The sequence below is a fragment of the Oncorhynchus mykiss genome, chromosome 30 (assembly GCF_057628025.1).
Source record: "Oncorhynchus mykiss isolate SJ-2025 chromosome 30, ASM5762802v1, whole genome shotgun sequence".
NCBI lineage: Eukaryota > Metazoa > Chordata > Actinopteri > Salmoniformes > Salmonidae > Oncorhynchus > Oncorhynchus mykiss.
Genome location: NC_143051.1, coordinates 40036719 through 40059571, shown reverse-complemented (window position 1 = coordinate 40059571; position 22853 = coordinate 40036719). Strand labels below are relative to the sequence as shown.

Below are 22853 nucleotides of genomic sequence, written 5' to 3'. Positions count from 1 at the left end.
TAAAGGTCGTTCCACTTCATGATTGTGTCCCACTTGTTGTTGATTCTTCACAAAAAAATACAGTTTTATATCTTTATGTTTGAAGCCTGAAATGTGGCAAAAGGTCGCAAAGTTCAAGGCGGCCGAATACTTTCGCAAGGCACTGTAAGTAAAGCTTTTGTATGACTGAAGCCTTTAGTATTTAATCATTTCTACCCCCCGAATTCAAATGCATTATATAAATAGGCCCGTTTAATTTTGTAGGGCTTGCCATTCCAAATAGAAATGAATCATTTTAGCTCATATAATTTTATAAACAAGTCATTAGCTTAGTGATTTTTTCACAAATAGACAGGCATTTTTGTTTGCATTGGATTACCTCTTGTCCTCTTGAAAATGCGTAGCAGCCTTGACAAAGGTATTCGGTTATGAAATGTTAATAAGACGACCAATGAACACCCCAGGGGTGAGACCTATGACTGACCGACAGATAGACATAACTGAGACCATCTTGAGTACATGAAGGAACTAACTTCTGTTGTAAATTTTCTCCACTCTCACACTAGGAAGGCAGCAGAACCAATCCCAGAGGTCCGGATGGCACCATCTCTCCCATTCCAGGTTTCTACCAGGTTGGCAACCATCCTGCTTTAGGACACAGAGGAGGAAAGAGGCTGAGATCCACCGATGAGGAGGGCCGGAGGAGAAAAGGGGAAGACCACAGCCAGAGGGCCAAGACCAAAGGTCAGAAGAACCAGTTCTGTGGCTGAGGGTTCAGCCACAGAACCTGAAGAGTCATCAGATGTCGAGAAAACCATCATATACACACACTATGGTTGTGAAACAAGAAAATCGCAACCATGGAAACACACATGCAGGGTATTTATTGCTCTCACATCCTACCCGTTCCCTTTGTGGACGGGGATGTGGAGAATAATAAATGGGTGAAAGCAGTGACATACATAGGATTACAGGGGAAGGGGAACACATCTGGCACACGGGTAATGATTTTCCATAAACCCACCTCCATAGTCTTTCTGTGGGAAACCCAGGTAGTACCAATTGGAAAGAAGGAGTTTGGATGTTAATTATTCCATTTTATGCAAAGTAACAATACCAGGGTTAGACAAAGAAACAGCAATTATACTATTCTGATGTTGGTCACTAGGGGAAAGGAAGCAGCATGGGAATGTGGATTATCCAATAAGACAATAGGTTATAGTTCAGATGCAGCTAAATAATTTAAGGAGGGTGGGCCCATTGAGACTAAATGGCCATGGTAGAAGAAGGTTCCTAGCGTACAACCAGGTAACAATTCCCAGTTGATTAAATGCATAGGACCTCCATAAGTACAATGGGGAGAGTATCTGACTGGTAGTGTAAAGCCCTTAAATGATAAAGGAGATGTTGTGTTGGCAGGATTAAGACCAAAAATAACCCCCCCTGTATCTGCAACTCAGGGAATTGTAGGAAACACCACTAATTGCCCGTCTTACACAGGCCTAAAAACAGATACCAGTAGTGTTGATGTACTGGATAGGCAACAATTGATAACTAGGGTAAATATGTCAGACATAGGCAAAGGCATGGGTACACCTCCAGATCATCTCTGGATCTGAGGGGGTAATGGCTACATGTTCCTCCCCATGGGATGGAAAGGGTGTTATTATCTGGGGGAAACTGAACTGACAGTAGCAACATTACTTGCTTCTGAGTTGCTGAACAGTTCTTTGCAAATTAGTTTCAGATCGAATGGCAGAGCTAAAAGAGCAGTGGCTCAAAATAATGAAGCTAATGGACATGTGTTGTCTCAGGTAGAGATGGCAGCCCTAGTCATCTTTCTCGGTGCAGGAGTTGTAGTAAAGGGGATTAACAATTTGACATACTCCATGCAGGCCCTTACTAATTTGAAAGTACAGGGTTTTAATCAAATCTGAAAAATGTAATGCTAATTTTGGAAATGTGATGGAATAAGTTGTTGACTTTGTTTTCATTGTTTACTCCTATGCTTGTAGGAGGTTTGGCGATTTTGGTTACCGTTTATATTTGTAAGAAAATGACTAACTGCTCTTGAACATGCTGGAATGATTGTGTTGGTGGAAGCTGATACAAATCGTGCTGAAGGTGAGACTGGTTTATTTCTGGTTTCTCGTCATCTCATTATTTTTTCAACTCGTGACTAATTAGTCTCAAAGGGGGAAATTAAAGGGGTTCACCTAGGGGTCGTACCAAATGTTTGATGTATTATAATAATTGATTATGTTGTATTAATAAAAAGGGGAGTCGTTATAAGACCCCTCCCTCCTTACATGTATAGGGTCCAAGACTACAGATGAACAATATATATACACATTATGAGGTTTAATATCGTTCCACAGTACTTTTATAGTCTCTCTGCTTCTTATGAAGAAACTGTCTGAGAAATGTGTGACTATGAAGACAGAACTCAGCAGGGGAGTGTAAGAGATAAGAGATTAGTCAGACATTCCACTATAAATCAATTTGGACAAACTGCTAAGCTTTTAGATAGCTATATAAACAAGAGTTTTAGTGTTGAGTAGGCATGGTTTGGTCTCATAAGAAGAAGATAATGACGTATCTAGGACTGGACTTTGGGTTTAATCAAATAACTTGGGACCTTTTCTTTTATGCAGAACTTACTCGGAAACATGAGTTATGTTCCTGTTGTCAACTTCTGTCTGCAATTGCATTAATAAAGGTTTTTGAATGATTTAATTAAAGATAGTCATAATGCTAATTTCACCAATGAACAAGGAAATGAACCCCAACACCATGGTAGCCAGATCTTGTCTATTTTTTTCTAACTTTGTATAAAAATGTATTGTTGTGAGAATTTCTCTCTTTGGGATATGAATACCGAGTGTGTCCACTTCGCCGCCAGACAATTGTGTTGGTAAACTACACGGTAATGTAAAAGTTGTATTTTTTTTGTGATCCAATAGGTATTATGGTACACAAAAATCTAGATCCTCTGAGGCTATGGAAGGATCCAAAAGAAAACATGTGTCATCAGCGTACAATGACACCTTTGTTTTTAAACCCTGGATTTCTATCCCTTTGATATTATGATTTTAATAGCCAACATTTCAATGGCCATAATAAATAGATATGCCGATAGTGGAAAACATTGTTTTACTCCTCTTGACAGTTTAATACTTTGAGAAGTAAACATTATTTATTATTTTACACCTAGGGTTACTATACAGTTGAAGTCGGAAGTTTACATACACCTTAGCCAAATAGATTTAAACTCAGTTTTTCACAACTCCTGACATTTAATCATAGTAAAAATTCCCAGTCTTAGGTCAGTTAGGATCACCACTTTATTTTAAGAATGTGAAATGTCAGAATAATAGTAGAGAGAATTATGTCTTTCAGCTTTTATTTCTTTCATCACATTCCCAGTGGATCAGAAGTTTACATACACTCAATTAGTATTTGGTAGCATTGCCTTTAAATTGTTTAACTTGGTTCACACATTTCAGGTAGCCTTCCACAAGCTTCCCAAAATAAGTTGGGTGAATTTTGGCCCATTCCTCCTGACAGAGCTGGTGTAAATGAGTCCGTTTTGTAGGCCTCCTTGCTTGCACACACTTCAAGTTCTGGCCACACATTTTCTATGGGATTGAGGTCAGGGCTTTGTGAAGGCCACTCCAATACCTTGACCTTGTTGTCCTTAAACCATTTTGCCACAACTTTGGAAGTATGCTTGGGGTCATTATCCATTTGGAAGACCCATTTGCGACCAAGCTTTTTCCATCCACATAATTTTCCCTCCACGTGATGCTATCTATTTTGTGAAGTGCACCAGTCCCTCCTGCAGCAAAGCACCCCCACAACACAATGCTGCCACCCCCGTGCTTCATGGTTGGGGTTGTGTTCTTCGGCTTGCAAGCCTCCCCCTTTTTCCTCCAAACATAAATGGTCATTATGGCCAAACAGTTCTATTTTTGTTTCATCAGACCAGAGGACATTTCTCCAAAACGTACGCTATTTGTCCCCATGTGCAGTTGCAAACCGTAGTCTGTTTTTTTTTATGGCGGTTTTGGAGCAATGGCTTTCTTCCTTGCTGAGTGGCCTTTCAGGTTATGTTGATATAGGACTCGTTTTACTGTGGCTATAGATACTTTTGTACCTGTTTCCTCCAGCATCTTCAAATCAAATCAAAGTTTGTCACGTGCGCCGAATACAACAGTGAAATGCTTACTTACAGGCACTAACCAATAGTGCAAAAAGGTATTAGGTGCACAATAGGTAGATAAAGAAATAAAACAACAGTAAAAAGACAGGCTATAAACATATATAATAAACAGAGAGTCCTTTGCTGTTGTTCTGGGATTGATTTGCACTTCTCGCACCAAAGTACGTTCATCTCTAGGAGACAGAACGCGTCTCCTTCCTGAGCGGTATGACTGCTGCGTGGTCTCATGGTGTTTATACTTGCGTACTATTGTTTGCACAGATGAACGTGGTACCTTCAGGCATTTGGAAATTGCTCCCAAGGATGAACCAGACATGTGGAGGTCTACAATTTTGTTTCTGAGGTCTTGGCTGATTTCCCCATGATGTCAAGCAAAGAGGCATGGAGTTTTGAAGGTAGGCCTTGAAATACATCCACAGGTACACCTCCAATTGACTCAAATGATGTCAATAAGCCTATCAGAAGCTTCTAAAGCCATGACATTTTCGGTAATTTTCCAAGCTGTTTAAAAGCATAGTCAACTTAGTGTATGTAAACTTCTGACCCACTGGAATTGTGATACAGTGAACAATTAGTGAAATAATCTGTCTGCTACATAATTTTTCCAACAATTGTTGTGTCACGCACAAAGTAGATGTCCAAACCGACTTGCCAAAACTATAGTTTGTTAACAAGAATTTTGTGGAGTGGTTGAAAAACTAGTTTTAACGACTCCAACCTAAATGTATGTCAACTTCTGACTTCAACTGTACATAACTTTAACCCAGTGTATAACAGAGATTCTCAAATTGAAATGTTCAAGGCATTTGTACATACACAACCGTTGAAAAGTTTGGGGCCACTTAGACATTTCCTTGTTTTTGAAAGAAAAGCACCTTTTTTTCCATTAAAATAACATCAGATTGATCAGAAATACAGTGTAGACATTGTTAATGACTATTGTAGCTGGAAACGGCAGATTTGTTTTAATGGAATATCTACAGAGGCCCATTATCAGCAACCATCAGATTGTATTAATCACATGCGTCGAATACAACAGGTAGACCTTACAGTGAAATGCTTACTTACTAGCCCCTAACCAACAACGCGGTTAAAAAAAATACAGATAAGAGATAAAAGTAACAAGTAATTAAAGAGCTGTAAAATAACAATGGAAAGACTATATACAGGGGGGTACCGAAACACTGAAAGGGAAAAAAGGATTCTGCTAGTCCGTGGTGAGTAATCGCAGTCCTGATGTCTAGAAGTTATTTTCGGGCATAAGAAATGGGAGTGGCAACATTACGTACACAATACGTTTTAAAAAAAAGTTACAAACAACGCAAATAAATGAACAACAGACCACAATCGGCTGGGGGCACGCCTGCCTTCTTCTCCCACGCCATCTTATCACTCCTGTGTTCCAATGGCACGTTGTGTTGGCGAATCCAAGTTTATAATTTTAAAAGGCTAATTGATTATTAGAAAACCCTTATGCAATTATGTTAGCAGAGCTGAAAACTGTTTTGCTGCTTAAAGCAGCAATAAAACTGGCCTTCTTTAGACTAGTTGAGTATCTGGAGCATCAGCATTTGTTGGTTCGATTACAGCTCAAAATGGTCAGAAACAAAGAACTTAATAATATATTAGACTTTATCTTTGTTGAATAAGTTCCTCCAGTTCTTTTTGTTATTCTGTGCCTCTATGGTACAGTTTTTATTGCTATCTATCTGTATTGTTAGTCTGAACTCTTTTGACCTAAATTGCTTCTGTTTTAAAGATGAGTATTGAATTGCATGGCCTCTAAAGGCACATTTAAAAATGTCCAATACAATAAGGGGATCTGCTATGTTGGAAAAAGTCTGTTATAAATTATTCTGTCCTGGTTAAAAACAAGTTGTCATCCAATAGGCTTTGATAAAATGTCCAATATCCTCGTCCACGTGGAAATTCTGTAAGAGTAATGTACAGTGCATTCGAAAAGTATTCAGACCCCTGGAGTTTTCCACATTTTGTTACGCTACAGCCTTATTCTAAAATGGATTACATTGTTTTTTCCCCCTCACTCACACACACACAATACCCCATAATGACGAAGCAAAAACAGTTTTTGGGACATTTGTGCAAATGTATAAAAAATAAAACTGATATCACATTTACATAAGTATTCGCGTCTTCTTGGGTATGACACCACAAGCTTGGCACATCTGTATTTGGGGAGTTTCTCCCTTCTCTGCAGATCCTCACAAGCTCTATCAGGTTGGATGGGGAGTGTCACTGCACAGCTATTTTTAGGTCTCTCCAGAGACGTTATATCGGGTTTAAGTCTGGGCTCTGGCCGAGCCACTCAAGGATATTCAGAGACTTGTCCCAAAGGCACTCTTGCGTTGTCTTGGCTGTGTGCTTAAGGTCATTGTCCTGTTGGAAGGTGAACCTTCGTCCCAGTCTGAGGTCCTGTGTGTTCTGGAGCAGGTTTTCATCAAGGATCTCTACTTTGCGCCTTTCATCTTTCCCTCGGTTCTGACTTGTCTCTCAGTCCCTGCCGCTGAAAAACATCCACACTGCATGATGCTGCCACCACCATGCTTCACCGTAGGGATGGTGGCAGGTTTCCTCCAGACGTGACACTTGGCATTCAGGCCAAAGAGTTCAATCTTGGATTCATCAGAGAATCTTGTTTCTCATGGTCTGAGAGTCTTTAGGTGCCTTTTGGCAAACTCCAAGCAGGATATCATTGTGCCTTTTACTGAGGAGTGGCTTCTGTCTTGCCACTACCATAAATACCTGATTAGTGGAGTGCTGAAGAGAGTATTGGTGGTTCCAAACTTCTTCCATTCAATAATGGAGGCCACTGTGTTCTTGGGGACCTTCAATGCTGCAGAAATGTTTTGGTACAATTCCCCAGATGTGTGCCTTGTCTCTGAGCTCTACGGACAATTCCTTCGACCTCATGGCTTTGTTTTTGCTCTGACATGCACTGTCAACTGTGGGACCTTATATAGACGGGTGTGTGCCTTTCCAAATATTTTCCAATCATAATAGATGCTTCTACAACTTGGAGTCCATCTCAAGGATGATCCATGGAAAAAGGATGCACCTGAGCTCAATTTCAAGTCTCAAAGCAAAGGGTCTGAATACTTAAGCAAATAAGCTGGTTTTCATTTGTATAAAATGTGCAAACATTTCTAAAAACCTGTTTTCGCTTTGTCATTATGTGATATTGTGTGTAGATTGCTGAGGATTTGTATTTTCTTAATCAATTTTAGAATAAGGCTGAAAAGTAACTAAATTTGGATGAAGTCAAGGGATCTTAATACCTTCCGAAGGCACTGTATCACTTAGACATTTCCTTGTTTTTTTAGGTCAGAATATTTAAGCCTAGTTCCAACATTTCCATGATATTCTTGATGTACTTAAGTGCATGTGGGTGATAGTTTAATGCCATTTACAAACCATTGAGGTATTTAAAACCGTAGTATTTAAAACCGTATTATAATCACCCTCCATGATAATAGTATTTTATTGCTTGTAGTTTTGAAAAAATATTCCATATATATTCAAAAAAGAGTGGATCATCATTATTTGGACCGTATAGAATAATGAGCCAAATCTGTTTCTGGTCCAATATTTAAAAGAATCCATCTACCTTGTGGATCTGTTTGGACAATTTGCATAGTTAATATCATCACCCCTTTTTGAGTTTCTTAGCCCATGGGTGTAGTATATTTCGCCCAACCTGTCCTTTTTACACACAACTTCATCAAAGATTGTTCAATGAGTTTCCTGTAAATTATATTATATTCCTTCTCTTTTAGCCAGGTAAATACTCCATTTCCCATGATGAGATACAGTACAAGTTTCAATTCCATTTAATATATGTTTGTAAGCTTACCATTAAAAAGTACCATGATGATTGAGTATCCATATACAGTAGCTGTGCCATGATATTTGCACTGCTACCGAGTAAACCTCCCATTGTTCTCCACTATTCCACTCGCTAAAACCTTCCCAAGTTGGGTTGTCGTCCCAGTGACTGGCAGACCACCCCTGTCCATCTGGATCTTAGGGCCTTTGAAAGACTGGGACTGTTGGAGGTTACCCTGGGGGTCGGTTGTGGCTACACCAGTGCCATGATTACTGTATATATGTGATAACCTTTGTATGCTTGCAATGAGCAATGGTGGGAAAGCACTGGGTAAATGGAGATGTACTGCTTTAGACGTGTTTTTCTCATTTCAGATACTTTGTATCTAATCCAATGCAACAATGTTAAGGTATGATTGAGGGTAGGTTGTCCACACCAGTTGTATAAAGAGCGTTGTCTCCTGTTTCGCCGCACAGATCTTTACTGAGGTATTCTGTATGTGAATCTCTGTCTGCAATTGCGTTTTATTACTAAAGAGTTTTATACCAAGGTTCCTGTGTCATCTATCTGGAAGACTGATTGGTAAAGGAAACATACAACACACACCCCAAGTGATTGAATATGTTAAATGCGCATGTGTGAGGGAAGTTACTGAGGGAAGTTACGGGTTTTTAAAGAATTGTTGTGTTTGGTGTTCTTACCTGAGGGAAGGCACGGGCTTTTAAAGAATAGTTGTGTTTGGTGTTCTTACCTGAGGGAAGGCACGGGCTTTTAAAGAATAGTTGTGTTTGGTGTCCTTACCTGAGGGAATACGCTGGTTTTATGTATGGTGTCCTTACCTGAGGGAATACGCTGGTTTTATGTATGGTGTCCTTACCTGAGGGAATACGCTGGTTTTATGTATGGTGTCCTTACCTGAGGGAATACGCTGGTTTTATGTATGGTGTCCTTACATGAGGGAAGACACTGGTTTTGTTTTGATATATGTATAATTGGTGGGATTATAGATTTGGTGTGGGACAATTGTTGTATGAGTTGTGTATTTGATAACAGTGAATGGATATATGCTAGTCAATATCAACAATTTCTATGTACTGAAATAAATCTAGACTGGTATAGACAACAAGTCTTTAAGACTAGTACCAGAAGGGACACATTTGCGAATTGCGTGTTGGGAAAGACATGTTGTGAGTTTACTCTTCCATGACATCCACAAGAGAGGAGACAGGGAGACCCCCGTACTGAAGTTAAAATACAATTGAAACCAATTATGGTTATTTACCACACATATGTGGAACCATTTACAGGAGCGTGGTTCGTGAATAAATGTAGTGAAACTAAAGAAGAGGGGTTATAGAAAATAGAACTGGGTTGGGTATATCATCCTATGTTACGTTCTATTACCTGTATACGGGGATAGAACTGGGGTTTTCTACACTACCATACAGATAAGTCACTCAGTCCACATTACATAGAACCTGATTAAAACAAAATCACGGGGCACCGTGACAGATTCAACCAAAGGCAGTACAGAGACAGTGGGTTCCACATCAATGAAGGCTGGGCCTGACCTCTCTGACACTGCACTGCCTGATTCTGACTTGGAGCTTTTCGCTGACCAATTTTCTATGATTCTGCTTATGCGATAGGGGTTTGTCTCTCCTGGTGTGGTGTCTGGAGGAGTAGGGTTTTTCACAATGCTTGTGGAAGTCCTATTCGTAATAGAACTATGGTTTGGAGGCTATGATGCTGCCCTCTGCTTTGTGAAGGTTGCTGCTCACACTGGGCAGGAAAGATTTTGTGAGTATGGGTAACACCATGGCAGGTGAGGCTGCTAAATTAGGCAATTTAGCAGCCTCATCTGCCATGGTGTTACCCATACACAGCAACCTTCACAAAGCAGAGGGCAGCATCATAGCCTCCAAACCATAGTTCTATTACGTATAGTGGTTGACTGTGTTGGCTCTTTCCTCACTACATGTTTGTGTGGGTGAAGCCGGCCCTGTCAACACGTGGGTAAAGTTTGTTCGAGACTTAGGTAGAGAAGTGTCCCCAAACGGGGCTACAGTGTTAATTTTGTCTAAACCCAAATCCATGAGAGAGTTGTTTGGTTCAATGAGTAGTCCAATGGCAGAGACGGATCAGGCCTGTGGAATGTTGTATTCTATGAGTGTTTTGATTTTTTGTTGTCTTGGTAAATGGGCAGTGAAGAAGACCATGCCTGGTTTAGTAGTATTGGCTTTACCTGCCTCATATGATGAATACTATGATACTATGATGCCACTGGCGTTGACCCCAACTATGACCCTCTTGCTTGCCCATCTGACCCAGAGGATGATGACTATACCACCTATATGTGAATGGTTAAAAGTTCCAGATGTCTAACGTTGATTTCTGTACATGGTTATATGAGACTAGGTAGTCTCAAAGGGGGGGGGGGGACATTGGGGTTACCCTGGGGGTAACAAAAAAAATGCGTTTTCATATTTTTCATCCTTGAAATGCAAGAGAAAGGCCATAATATAATATTGCAGTTTAGGCATAATTTAGATTTTGGCCACTAGATGTGTGTGCAAAGTATCAGATTGCAATACTGGACAATATTTTGTATCAAGTTTTCCCAAATGTTCCGAATTGGTCAATTGATACATTTTAAAGTACATAACTATAGAGAACATACAAAAATGATATGGTAATACAAAATGTAAGTGTACACACTCACAGGAATTTCATACATGATGGATCATTAGCTTATACACTAACTTTCACATATCTAGATGGCTGGGCAGGGTGGGTGTGGAGCCAGAGACAGCAGGGGTTAAAATTATAGAACCCAGTTCCTACATTTGAATAGAAAAATAGATTTTATAAAACAAAACTATGCTACATTTTATCTCTGGTACCCTCAAAAGGACAAATCAGAGCGAGATTACTTAATGTAATATTACCTTCAGAGGTGAATGTATCAAACCAGTTGCCATGATAATTTTTGTTGTTGTTGTTCACTCTCCTCAAACAATAGCATGGTATTTTTTCACTGTAATAGCTACTGTAAATTTGACAGTGCAGTTATATTAACAAGAATTTAAGCTTTCTGCCCACATAAGACATGTCTATGTCCTGGAAAGTTGTTACTTCCAACAGTCATGCTAATCACATTTGCACACGTTAGCTCAACCGTTCCGGTATAAGGACACCGGTCCCATAGAGTTTAAACAAATCAAAATATATTCTTCAAAGTAGCCACCCTTTGTCTTGATGACAGCTTTGCACACTCTTGGCATTCTCTCAACCAGCTTAATTGGAATGCTTTTCCAAGTCTTGAAAGTGTTCCAACATATGCTGAGCACTTGTTGGCTGCTTGTCCGGCTTGTGCGGTTCAACTCATCCCAAACCATTTCAATTGAGTTGAGGTCAGGTGATTGTGGAGGCCAAGTAATCTGATGCAGCACTCCATCACTCTCCTCAAATAGCCCTTATACAGCCTGGAGGTGTGGTGGGGCATTGTCCTGTTGAAAAACAAATGACATTCCCACTAAGCACAAACCAGATGGGATGGCGTATTGCTGCAAAATGCTGTAGTAGCCATGCTGGTTAAGTGTGCCTTGAATTCTAAATAGACAGTGTCACCAGCAAAGCACCCCCACACCACCTCCATGCTTAACGGTGGGAACTACACATGCGGAGATCATCCGTTCACCTAATCTGCGTCTCACAAAGACACGGCGGTTGGAACAAAATATCTCAAATTTGGACTCATCTGACCAAAAGGACAGATTTCCACTGGTCTAATGTCCATTGCTCATGGTTCTTGGCCCAAGCAAGTCTATTCTTATAGGTGTCCTTCAGTAGTGGTTTCGACCATGAAGGCCTGATTCACGCAGTCTCCTCTGAACAGTTGAGGTGTGTTACTTGAACTTTGTGAAGCATTTATTTGGGCTGCAATTTCTGAGGCTGGTACCTCTAATGAACTTATCCTCTGCAGCAAAGGTAACTCTGGGTATTCCTTTCCTATGGCGGTCCTCATGAGAGCCAGTTTTATCATAATGTAACCGATGTGATATGGCTAGCTAGTTAGCGGGGTGCGCGCTAATAGCGTTTCAATCGGTGACGTCACTCGCTCTGAGACCTTGAATTAGTTGTTCCCCTTGTGGAGCGATGGGTAACGATGCTTCGAGGGTGGCTGTTGTCTATGTGTGCAGAGGATACCTGGTTCGAGCCCAGGTAGGGGCGAGGAGCGAGACAGAAGCTATACAATAGCTTCTTGATGGGTTTTGCGACTGCACTTGAAGAAACTTACAAAGTTCTTGAAACTTTCCGCATTGAGTGACCTTCATGTCTTCAAGTAATGGACTGTCGTTTCTCTTTGCTTTTTTGAGCTGTTCTTGCCATAATATGGACTTGGTATTTTAGCAAATAGGGCTATCTTCTGTATACCACCCCTACCTTGTCACAACACAACTGATTGGCTCAAACACATTAAGGAAAGAAATTCCACAAATTAAATTAACAAGGCACACCTGATAATTGAACTGCATTTCAGGTGACTACCTCAAGAATCTGGTTGTGAGAATGCCAAGTGTGCAAAGCTGTCATCAAGGAAAAGGGTGGTTACTTTGAAGAATCTCAAATATGTTGATTTGTTTAACACTTTTTTGGTTACCACATGATTTCATATGTGTTATTTCATAGTTTTGATGTCTTCTCTATTATTCTACATTGTAGAAAATAGTACAAATAAATAAAAACCTTGAATTATTAGGTGTCCAAACTTTTGACTGGTACTGTGTATAATTTTAAAATTGAATTCCACAATGAACTTATATGCGTAATAAAGTAGGCACTTCATACAAAGGATTGTTACCCTTAAACAGGATTGGCATGACAACAACACAAATCATTTATTGTGATTTATCCTATACTGTCTCTAACACCATTACCCCTTAGCCACAGATGTGGGAAACATACACACTCTCCCTACAAACAACCACAAACTCAGGTGGTCAACAGTTGTTCCATCCCCGAGCCCAACTCCAGAGAATACTTGATGTGCTAATGCATATACGGTTGTAGCTGTTTGAGAAGGCATGCAAAAGTGATGGACTTGCTTTGACAGTCATTTCTGAAGATCATTTATTTCATGTGACGTCATTTACGGCGGTCCCTCATTTTAAGGTCAATCGTGTTTCATGAAATTAACTCTCATATTGAGTTAATTATTTTTTATAAAAGAAACATTGAACATAGTCATATCTCTGGTAAAGCAGGTGAGCTGGTTCTACTCTTTTTTAGCCATTTTCTGAGATTTTGTGATGAAAAACTGAGCATGCCGAGAATAACATGTCAACCCCGTTACCCATAGCTAGAAGTGTTTTAAAAATACAAAAAATTTTAAGCTTGCATTCAACTGCCCCTCCCTGCTGCACACAACAAGCTTCCATTCCCCCTGTCACAAGGGGATTCATGGCTGATTTAAGATGAAAAACTCAACCCTGTTACTTTAATGTCACTTACTATATCCATTTTATTCTTTACCCCTTGAGATGGTAAAATATAGTTTTTTATTAAGTTGAACATGTGCTCTTTATGGCAATGTTAAAATTAGGTGAATCGTTTATACTACCCAAAATGTACTCTATTTGTGAAACGACCCCTGTATGACATCTCATTAATGCCGGTTGCCAGCTCTATGGTTCATACTGTTGTAAACAACAGTATCATTAAATGGAGTGTAAATGTAATGATGTACAGATTGCTCAAAAGCTGTATATATATGTACTATATATGACTCTGTCCTGTTAATAGAGCGCTCTGTTACAACACCATTGCAGCATAAATACGTAAAGTTTGATCGGGCTACGACAGTAGGATTCCATGAGAGTTACAAATTATAACATTCACACTGCTTTGACTATTTGGATTATCTCTGTTTTACAGTTACTAGAGGTACCTGACACCCACTGAAAAGGCAATATTGACCCTTGGTCCCCAGAGTCAACTTCGTCTGGGCTATTACCGCACAGCCAAACATCTGAGGGAGAGAGAGAGAGAGGGACGGAATGGGGATAGAGGAGAAAGGGCGGGAGAGGCATGGGGGAGAGCAATGTTCCACGGTCAAGTTAGTACAGTCAACATGCATGCTAGACAAACGTCTTCGATAGAAAGCACACTGATAAGGGAATGAAGATGGAAGAGAAAAATACGGAGATTGCAACAAGGTTGGCGAGAACTAAAAGCAGCATGTAGAGACTTGCAATGGAGGTGATGGAAGAGTAAAGTACTTTCTAATCAAAAACATTCCATTTGAACCCAGGGTTGCTCTGTTCAGTTGAATGTTTCTGGATCGCACTCCAACTCTCAAGTCTCGATTACCATGTCAAAACAAATCTTTCACTGACTTGCCAAGTTAAATAAAGGTTCAATAAAAATAAAGGGTCAATGGATTATTTCGGAAACAGCTACTCTGTAGAGCATTTCGATTATGCTCAACATTGTGGTGAGGTAGTTTTTTCTCCCAAGCACAGAATAAACAAATTCCTAGGAGATGTAAGAATGCATAAAACATTAACAACCCTTGAGAAAGAAATACATTTTGGGATAAAGTACTCACCATAAGGACGAACGTAGCCAAGGTCTTAACAGCGTATTCCTCACCCGTCTCTTCAGTCCCTCCATCCTTTCTACCCATCTGTACCAACTAAATCAATTGTTTCTTTTTCTAAGTCTCCCAATTGTTCTCTATCAATATTACCCTCTTAGATATCCGATTGTCTCGTCCTGGTAGTCCTGCGTCAAACCCAAAATACTTACAACTAAAGTGGTCATCGGTGGTTAAACTATCTGTTTGCAGAGGCTCTGTCCAGGTAACTCAGCTTGTCCGTCCTGTATGACCCCTCTATTAACGCAATAAGTATGTCACGGGGAGTAGGACAAACGAGCAACTACTGTATGTTTGGAACAACAGTCTACAACCATGTTAGATAAACTGCTTCCAGTAGGACAATAGACACTACAGTAGCCAAGCAAGTGAGAATGAGGTCAAAAACAAACTGCCTATACATTTCATTCATGTTTATTTCTTAAAACAGTTTAGTCTCTGACAATATATATACACTGCTCAAAAAAATAAAGGGAACACTTAAACAACACAATGTAACTCCAAGTCAATCACACTTCTGTGAAATCAAACTGTCCACTTAAGAAGCAACATTGATTGACAATAAAGTCCACATGCTGTTGTGCAAATGGAATAGACAACAGGTGGAAATTATAGGCAATTAGCAAGACACCCCCAATAAAGGAGTGGTTCTGCAGGTGGTGACCACAGACCACTTCTCAGTTCCTATGTTTTCTGGCTGATGTTTTGGTCACTTTTGAATGCTTGCGGTGCTTTCACTCTAGTGGTAGCATGAGACGGAGTCTACAATCCACACAAGTGGCTCAGGTAGTGCAGCTCATCCAGGATGGCACATCAATGCGAGCTGTGGCAAGGTTTGCTGTGTCTGTCAGCGTAGTGTCCAGAGCATGGAGGCGCTACCAGGAGACAGGCCAGTACATCAGGAGACGTGGAGGAGGCCGTAGTAGGGCAACAACCCAGCAGCAGGACCGCTACCTCCGCCTTTGTGCAAGGTGGAGCAGGAGGAGCACTACCAGAGCCCTGCAAAATGACCTCCAGCAGGCCACAAATGTGCATGTGTCAGAAACAGACTCCATGAGGGTGGTATGAGGGCCCAACGTCCACAGGTGGGGGTTGTGCTTACAGCCCAACACCGTGCAGGACGTTTGGCATTTGCCAGAGAACGCCAAGATTGGCAAATTCGCCACTGGCACCCTGTGCTCTTCACAGATGAAAGCAGGTTCACACTGAGCACATGTGACAGACGTGACAGAGTCTGGAGATGCCGTGGAGAACGTTCTGCTGCCTGCAACATCCTCCAGCATAACCGGTTTGGCGGTGGGTCAGTCATGGTGTGGGATGGCATTTCTTTGGGGGGCCGCACAGCCCTCCATGTGCTCGCCAGAGGTAGCCTGACTGCCATTAGGTACCGAGATGAGATCCTCAGACCCCTTGTGAGACCATATGCTGGTGCGGTTGGCCCTGGGTTCCTCCTGATGCAAGACAATGCTAGACCTCATGTGGCTGGAGTGTGTCAGCAGTTCCTGCAAAGAGGAAGGCATTGATGCTATGAACTGGCCGCCAATTCTCCAGACCTGAATCTAATTGAGCACATCTGGGACATCATGTCTTGCTCCATCCACCAACGCCACATTGCACCACAGACTGTCCAGGAGTTGGCGGATGCTTTAGTCCAGGTCTGGGAGGAGATCCCTCAGGAGACCATCCACCACCTCATCAGGAGCATGCCCAGGCGTTGTAGGGAGGTCATACAGGCACGTGGAGGCCACACACACTACTGAGCCTCATTTTGACTTGTTTTAAGGACATTACATCAAAGTTGGATCAGCCTGTAGTATGGTTTTACACTTTCATTTTGAGTGTGACTCCAAATCCAGACCTCCATGGGTTGATAAATTTGATTTCCATTGATAATTTTTGTGTGATTTTGTTGTCAGCACATTCAACTATGTAAAGAAAAAAGTATTTAATAAGAATATTTCATTCATTCAGATCTAGGATGTGTTATTTTAGTGTTCCCTTTATTTTTTTTGAGCAGTGTATTAGAACAGATGAGGCCAGAGGTAAGCGTTTAGCTCAATTATGATAAGATATCCATGCTCTCTCTATTGCATCTCAAGAAATAAGTATGACATGAAGTACATTTTAAAATCAGAAGCCTTGGACTGTTGCTACACAGGCCATTAACACCACACCTACAGAAGTATCTGGCAATCATGAAGATCACATGAAAGTTAACCCATATTTTAGAGTACGTGTAGCAATGCTTTAGTGCAGGGCTGGTCAACAATCTTCAAAATTACTTCAGTTTGTCCTCATGCAGCAGCAAAAAGGTAGGCGTTACACTTGTTTTCTGGACAGACCATTTAATTGTTGCGAGAAGTAGCCTACTTCTTTTGTACTTCATCTTAGTTCATAGAAATGGCATCAAGCATTATTTTGTGTGTGATCCACACAAACATCAAAAGCTTCTTAGTGTGATACTTATTGAGGCAAAAGGGGTACAGAGTTCCTCTTGTGAGTGTGACTTCATCCCAAATGGCACCCTATTCCTTATATAGTGCACACATTTTGACCAGGGCCCTCGACAGGTTGTTTTTCATATTCAAAGCATCACAATTTCATAAAACACTATCATACCTCTATTGTTCAGTCATAAATTCACATTGCAGAATCTGAAAAGGACTTTAAAAAATATATATATATACATTGAGAATTTGCTGGTGCCTGATTTAAGCTGAGCTCTTTCTGCAAACAAACTTGCTATTCACAAAAGGGTTACTTGACTTAAGTTTAGTCCATACCGTTTCCTGCCTAGCTTATCAGTGGTCGATTAAGAATCACACTGCCATGCTATATGTTTTACAATACATAAATACTCAGGTTTTTTGGTCATCAAAGTTGGTTCTAGCCTGAGTGCCAGTCTGTTGCACCATCATGCCAACTCAATGGCATTGGCAAGAGCACCATCAGATCTGGAACCAGGCTAAGTTGATCCAGCCTGCCCATAGAGCGAGACAATATAAACAGGCTTCATTAAATCCTTACCGAATATACAACCAACCCTAAACATGACTTTACTGCCATGTGCCACAATACAGTGAAATAATGTCTAAAAATGATGACCATCTTCCGAGCTCCAAATCAATAGGTATATCTCCAGCATCCAAAGAATTTGTGCATGTCCAAAAATGTGTTTTGCCACCTGGGGAAAACTGGTAAGTCCGTTGCACAAAGTTCTGTTGGAGGTTGATAAGGTATTTTACGTATCACATAATATACAGTTCTCCCCCATATTCAGTGATAAATACATGGCTGCCAACTTTGACCTAAACCATGACCATGTACAGTTCTCAGCTTCAGGTTATTTTCACATACAGACCTATGATTTGACACAATTGTATGCAAATTAATATGATTGCAGTCCTAAATATGATCTGCCATAATAAGGCACCTATCCCCTATGTAGTGAATGGCTCTGGTCAAATGTAGTGCACTATATAGGGAATTGGGTGTCATTTGGGACATATATTTGAGTTTCTCCATGTTGACCATCTTGGGGAAAAACAGGGAGCACTTTATTGTGGACCAAGATACAACTTTCAAAAATAAGTAGACTAATTTCTACTGTCTATCATTTTGAGGTGAACTGTGCCTCAGGCTTCACAACTTCGGAAGAAAGAGCTTGTTTTTGGCTGAGTGGGAGACCGAGCAGGTGGAGCTAGAATCTGATCCAGCCCTCAAGCGGAGACTTGCGAGTCCAGATCTGAGGAGATGGTGTTTGGGAAATGATTATGGAAATCCAACAAAGAACAAGACTATCTACCTTTGTTACATCTTCTTTATCAAACTGGAGCGTTGCAAAGTTTGCTATTTGCTAATATGAGGAGTTATATTTGAACCCAACCCTGAAGCACTTACAGGACCTTACGTCTAAATCTAAATAACTTGGCCATTTGACAATTACATGCCCATACCTCTGTACACTTTTGGCCCCTGCTCTTGACCTCTTGACCCCTTTGTAACCCTTCTCTCCAAATATCATTGAACCAGAGAAAAGAAAGAATCAAAGGACATGATTACTGAAGAGAAGAGATTGAAGAGAGTATATATGCAAGAATGTATAATGCTGTAATTTGAGAATGATGACTGGGCAAGACCCCCCCCCCCCCCCTTATACCTTAGAAAAACGTGTCCAGCGATCAAAGGGTGTGTTGGGGGAAACATGGGTCACCAGATGAAGGTCCCGACGGTCCTGAGGGTGGCCCAGTCGGCCCCTTTCAACATGAAGTCCCTCAAGGAGTTTCCACTGGACCCTCCACCACCTCTCTCCGGCCTGACCTGGGGAGAGGGCACCTCAATACTGGGAACACCTGGCATGAGGGAGAGGTCACAGAAATTAATACAGTGTTACAACATTAAACAGTAATTACAATAAATGTTATTAGACCAGTCTATTACAGAGATGATGCTCAGTTGGTTATGGCAATTGGCAAGCATCAGTCAACAACTATGCAATCTGCCTCAGTTAAATACCTAAACCAGTAGTAATGGCATGGCTCATCTATAACCATATATTTTTTTAACCAGGGAATTTCATTCACACTACACATTAGAATCAGCACTGCCCTGTCAATATCAACTTTGTATTGGTATGTCCGAGGGTTGTGTTGTGTTTTTGCCATCATACAAACACCTTGTCATGCCAAAGAAAAAAGGCCAGTGACCAGGCCAAGGATGGCTGAGTGCTCCTACCCAACTGTCCTGGTCAAAACTGGCCATCGAATCAGCCTAGCGGTGAGAAGAACTCTTACATCTCTTTGAAAACCTGGCCAAATACCTCAGACTCCTGGATCATCACTCAGTTTGGGCCCAAGCTGAACCCAAACCCCCACTGATCATCAAACGGGTCCTGCTGGCCACCGCCACCTTAAGAACCATCAAAGTACATTCCATCCTACTTTTCATCTTCATCATGTGTCATGCCATCAAAGAAGTGGTCTCTGAGCAAGATTAGGAGAAGTGAGCAAGGAGAAACTTTAAGGAGATGTTATTTTGCATCTAAGCAGTTATGCTTGTACAAGGAAGTAATAGCATTTTGCTTGTTTTGGGGGGACACAGCTACATCACAACCTACACTTTAGCCCCACCTTCTGGTCAAAATCTTCTAGCACGAAATACTTATTTTGTGGTAGAAGACAAACCAATAAAATACTTATCATTAAATAGCTTGCTAAACATATCTCAACTAGTTAGGGCGCTGGTTTAATTGGCTTCAAGACAGATTATTAACAGGGGTTATGCAGTGCCATTCATGTTATTAGCAATCTACACTGAACAATAATATAAAATGCAACAATTTCAAAGGTTTTACTGAGTTATATAAGAAAATCAGTAAAGGAAATCAGTAAATTGAAAAAAATGATTAGTACTGGTCAATGGATTTCACAACTGGAAATACAGATATGCATATGTTGATCACAGCTACCTTTAAAAAAAGTTAAGGGCCTGGATCAGAAAACCAATCAGTATCTGGTGACCACCACATCTCCTTTGCATAGAGTTGATCCGGCTGTTGATTGTGGCCGGTGGAATGTTGTCCCACTCCTCTTCAATGGCTATGCGAGGTTTCTGGATATTGGCTGGAACTGGAACATGCTGTCGTGCATGTCGATCCAGAGCATCCTAAATATGCTCAATGGGTGACATGTCTGGTGAGTATGCAGGACATGGAAGAACTGGGACATTTTCATCTTCCAGAAATTGTGTTCAGATCCTTGTGACGTTATCATGCTGAAACATGCGATGGCGGCGAATGAATGGCACGACAACGGGCCTCAGGATCTCATCACGGTATTTCTGCATTAAAATTGCCATAGGTCAAATGGAATTGTGTTAGTTGTCCGTAGCTTATGCCTGCCCATACCATAACGGCATCATGGGGAATTTGGTTAAGAAAGTTGACATCTGGAAACCGCTGGCCAATATGACGCCACGCGATGCTGTCTGCCATCTGCCCGGTACAGTTGAAACCATGAAGAGTACACTTCTCCAGCGTGACAGTGGCCATCGAAATTGAGCATTTGCCCACTGAAGTCGGTTACCACCCCAAACTGCAGTCAGGTCAAGACCCTGGTGAGGACAACCAACTTCCTTGATGTACTGGACGTCCTGCCAAATTCTCTAAACTGACTTATGGTAGAGAAATTAACATTCATTAACAGCTCTGGTGGACATTTTTGCAGTCAGCATCCCAATAGCATTCTCCCTCAATAGTTTAGACATCGGTGGCATGTGTTGACAAAACTGCACATTTTAGGCCTTTTAATGTCCCCCAGCACAAGGTGCACCTGTGTAAAGATCGTCCTTCTAATCAGTTTTGTTGATATGCCACACCTGTCAAATGGATGGATTAGCTTGGCAAAGGAGAAATGCTCACTGACAGATTTGTGCTCAAAATTTGAAAAAATATTTTTCATATGTAAAGTTTGTAAGATCTATTATTTCAGCACATGAAACACTGGCCCAAGACTTTACATGTTCAGTTTATATTTGTGTTCATTATAGTTAGCTAGCCAAGTGGCTAATTTTGCTAGCTAGCAAGTAACTGGCCGCTGTTCTTGCAATCCAGCCTGAAGCAATGCTTCAGGTATATCACCTTCGGCCCTCCAGGTACCACGAAACAGATCAAATACGCTCATTTAAATCAAACGTTAGATGTAAAACTTGGCTACAACCACTAGCATAAAAAACGAATTTACGCAATGAGGCTGACAACAGATCAGAACGTTTAGCTTAAAAAGTGTTGATAGTTTATTTATTCACATTATAAGCGCTTGAATGCGCACATGGAAGTAGGCTATAAGCTCGAATGTTCCAAAACGCAACAATTAGCGGGAATTACTCATTGCTCAAGTGATCGCAAATGCAATTATGTTTGTAATTCTTTGATTATAATGGTGCATTTTTTAAATGGTGAAAATTATCTTCCCCAAATTTGAAACTCGCGTACACGCATGCCAGTTAAAGCTCTACACCCATTGGAGAGCGTATTAATGCGTTTAATTTTAAGCTGTTATTTGGCCACTTTAGTTGTGATAAACCTTAACAAAACATATTCCTATGGGCTAGGCTACATGAGGTGTGCGACTATGATTGAATAAGGTCGCATCATTCACAAGTGATAGGATAACATTGTCACCCATCAGACTTAGATTTAATCTAGTCTAAACATATACGAAATAATATGTGTTCTGATTTAGAATGTACCATTTCCATACACCGGTCTTGAAACAAGGGCAGGAGAAAAAATAAATCCACTGCTCAAAATAAAGGGAACACTAAAATAACACATCCTAGATCTGAATGAATGAAATATTCTTATTAAATACTTTTTTCTTTACATAGTTGAATGTGCTGACAACAAAATCACACAAATTATCAATATAAATCAAATTTATCAACCCATGGAGGTCTGGATTTGGAGTCACACTCAAAATTAAAGTGGAAAACCACACTACAGGCTGATCCAACTTTGATGTAATGTCCTTAAAACAAGTCAAAATGAGGCTCAGTAGTGTGTGGCCTCCACGTGCCTGTATGACCTCCCTACAAAGCCTGGGCATGCTCCTGGTGAGGTGGCGGATGGTCTCCTGAGGGATCTCCTCCCAGAACTGGACTAAAGCACCCGCCAACTCCTGGACAGTCTGTGGTGCAACGTGGCATTGGTGGATGGAGCGAGACATGATGTCCCAGATGTGCTCAATTGGATTCAGGTCTGGGGAAAGGGCGGGCCAGTCCATAGCATCAATGCCTTCCTCTTGCAGGAACTGCTGACACACTCCAGCCACATGGGGTCTAGCATTGTCTTGCATTAGGAGGAACCCAGGGCCAACCGCACCAGCATATGGTCTCACAAGGGGTCTGAGGATCTCATCTCGGTACCTAATGGCAGTCAGGCTACCTCTGGCGAGCACATGGAGGCTGTGGAGGCTGTGCGGCCCCCCAAAGAAATGCCACCCCACACCATGACTGACCCACCGCCAAACCGGTCATGCTGGAGGATGTTGCAGGCAGCAGAACGTTCTCCACGGCGTCTCCAGACTCTGTCACGAGCTCAGTGTGAACCTGCTTTCATCTGTGAAGAGCACAGGGCAGGGCGCCAGTGGCAA

General features: G+C 41.2%; 1 pseudogene; it reads right to left on the bottom strand.

Moving 5' to 3' along the window:
• Positions 1-18338: 18338 nt before the first annotated feature.
• Positions 18339-20474, bottom strand: LOC118946470 (HCLS1-associated protein X-1-like; annotated as a pseudogene).
• Positions 20475-22853: the final 2379 nt, after the last annotated feature.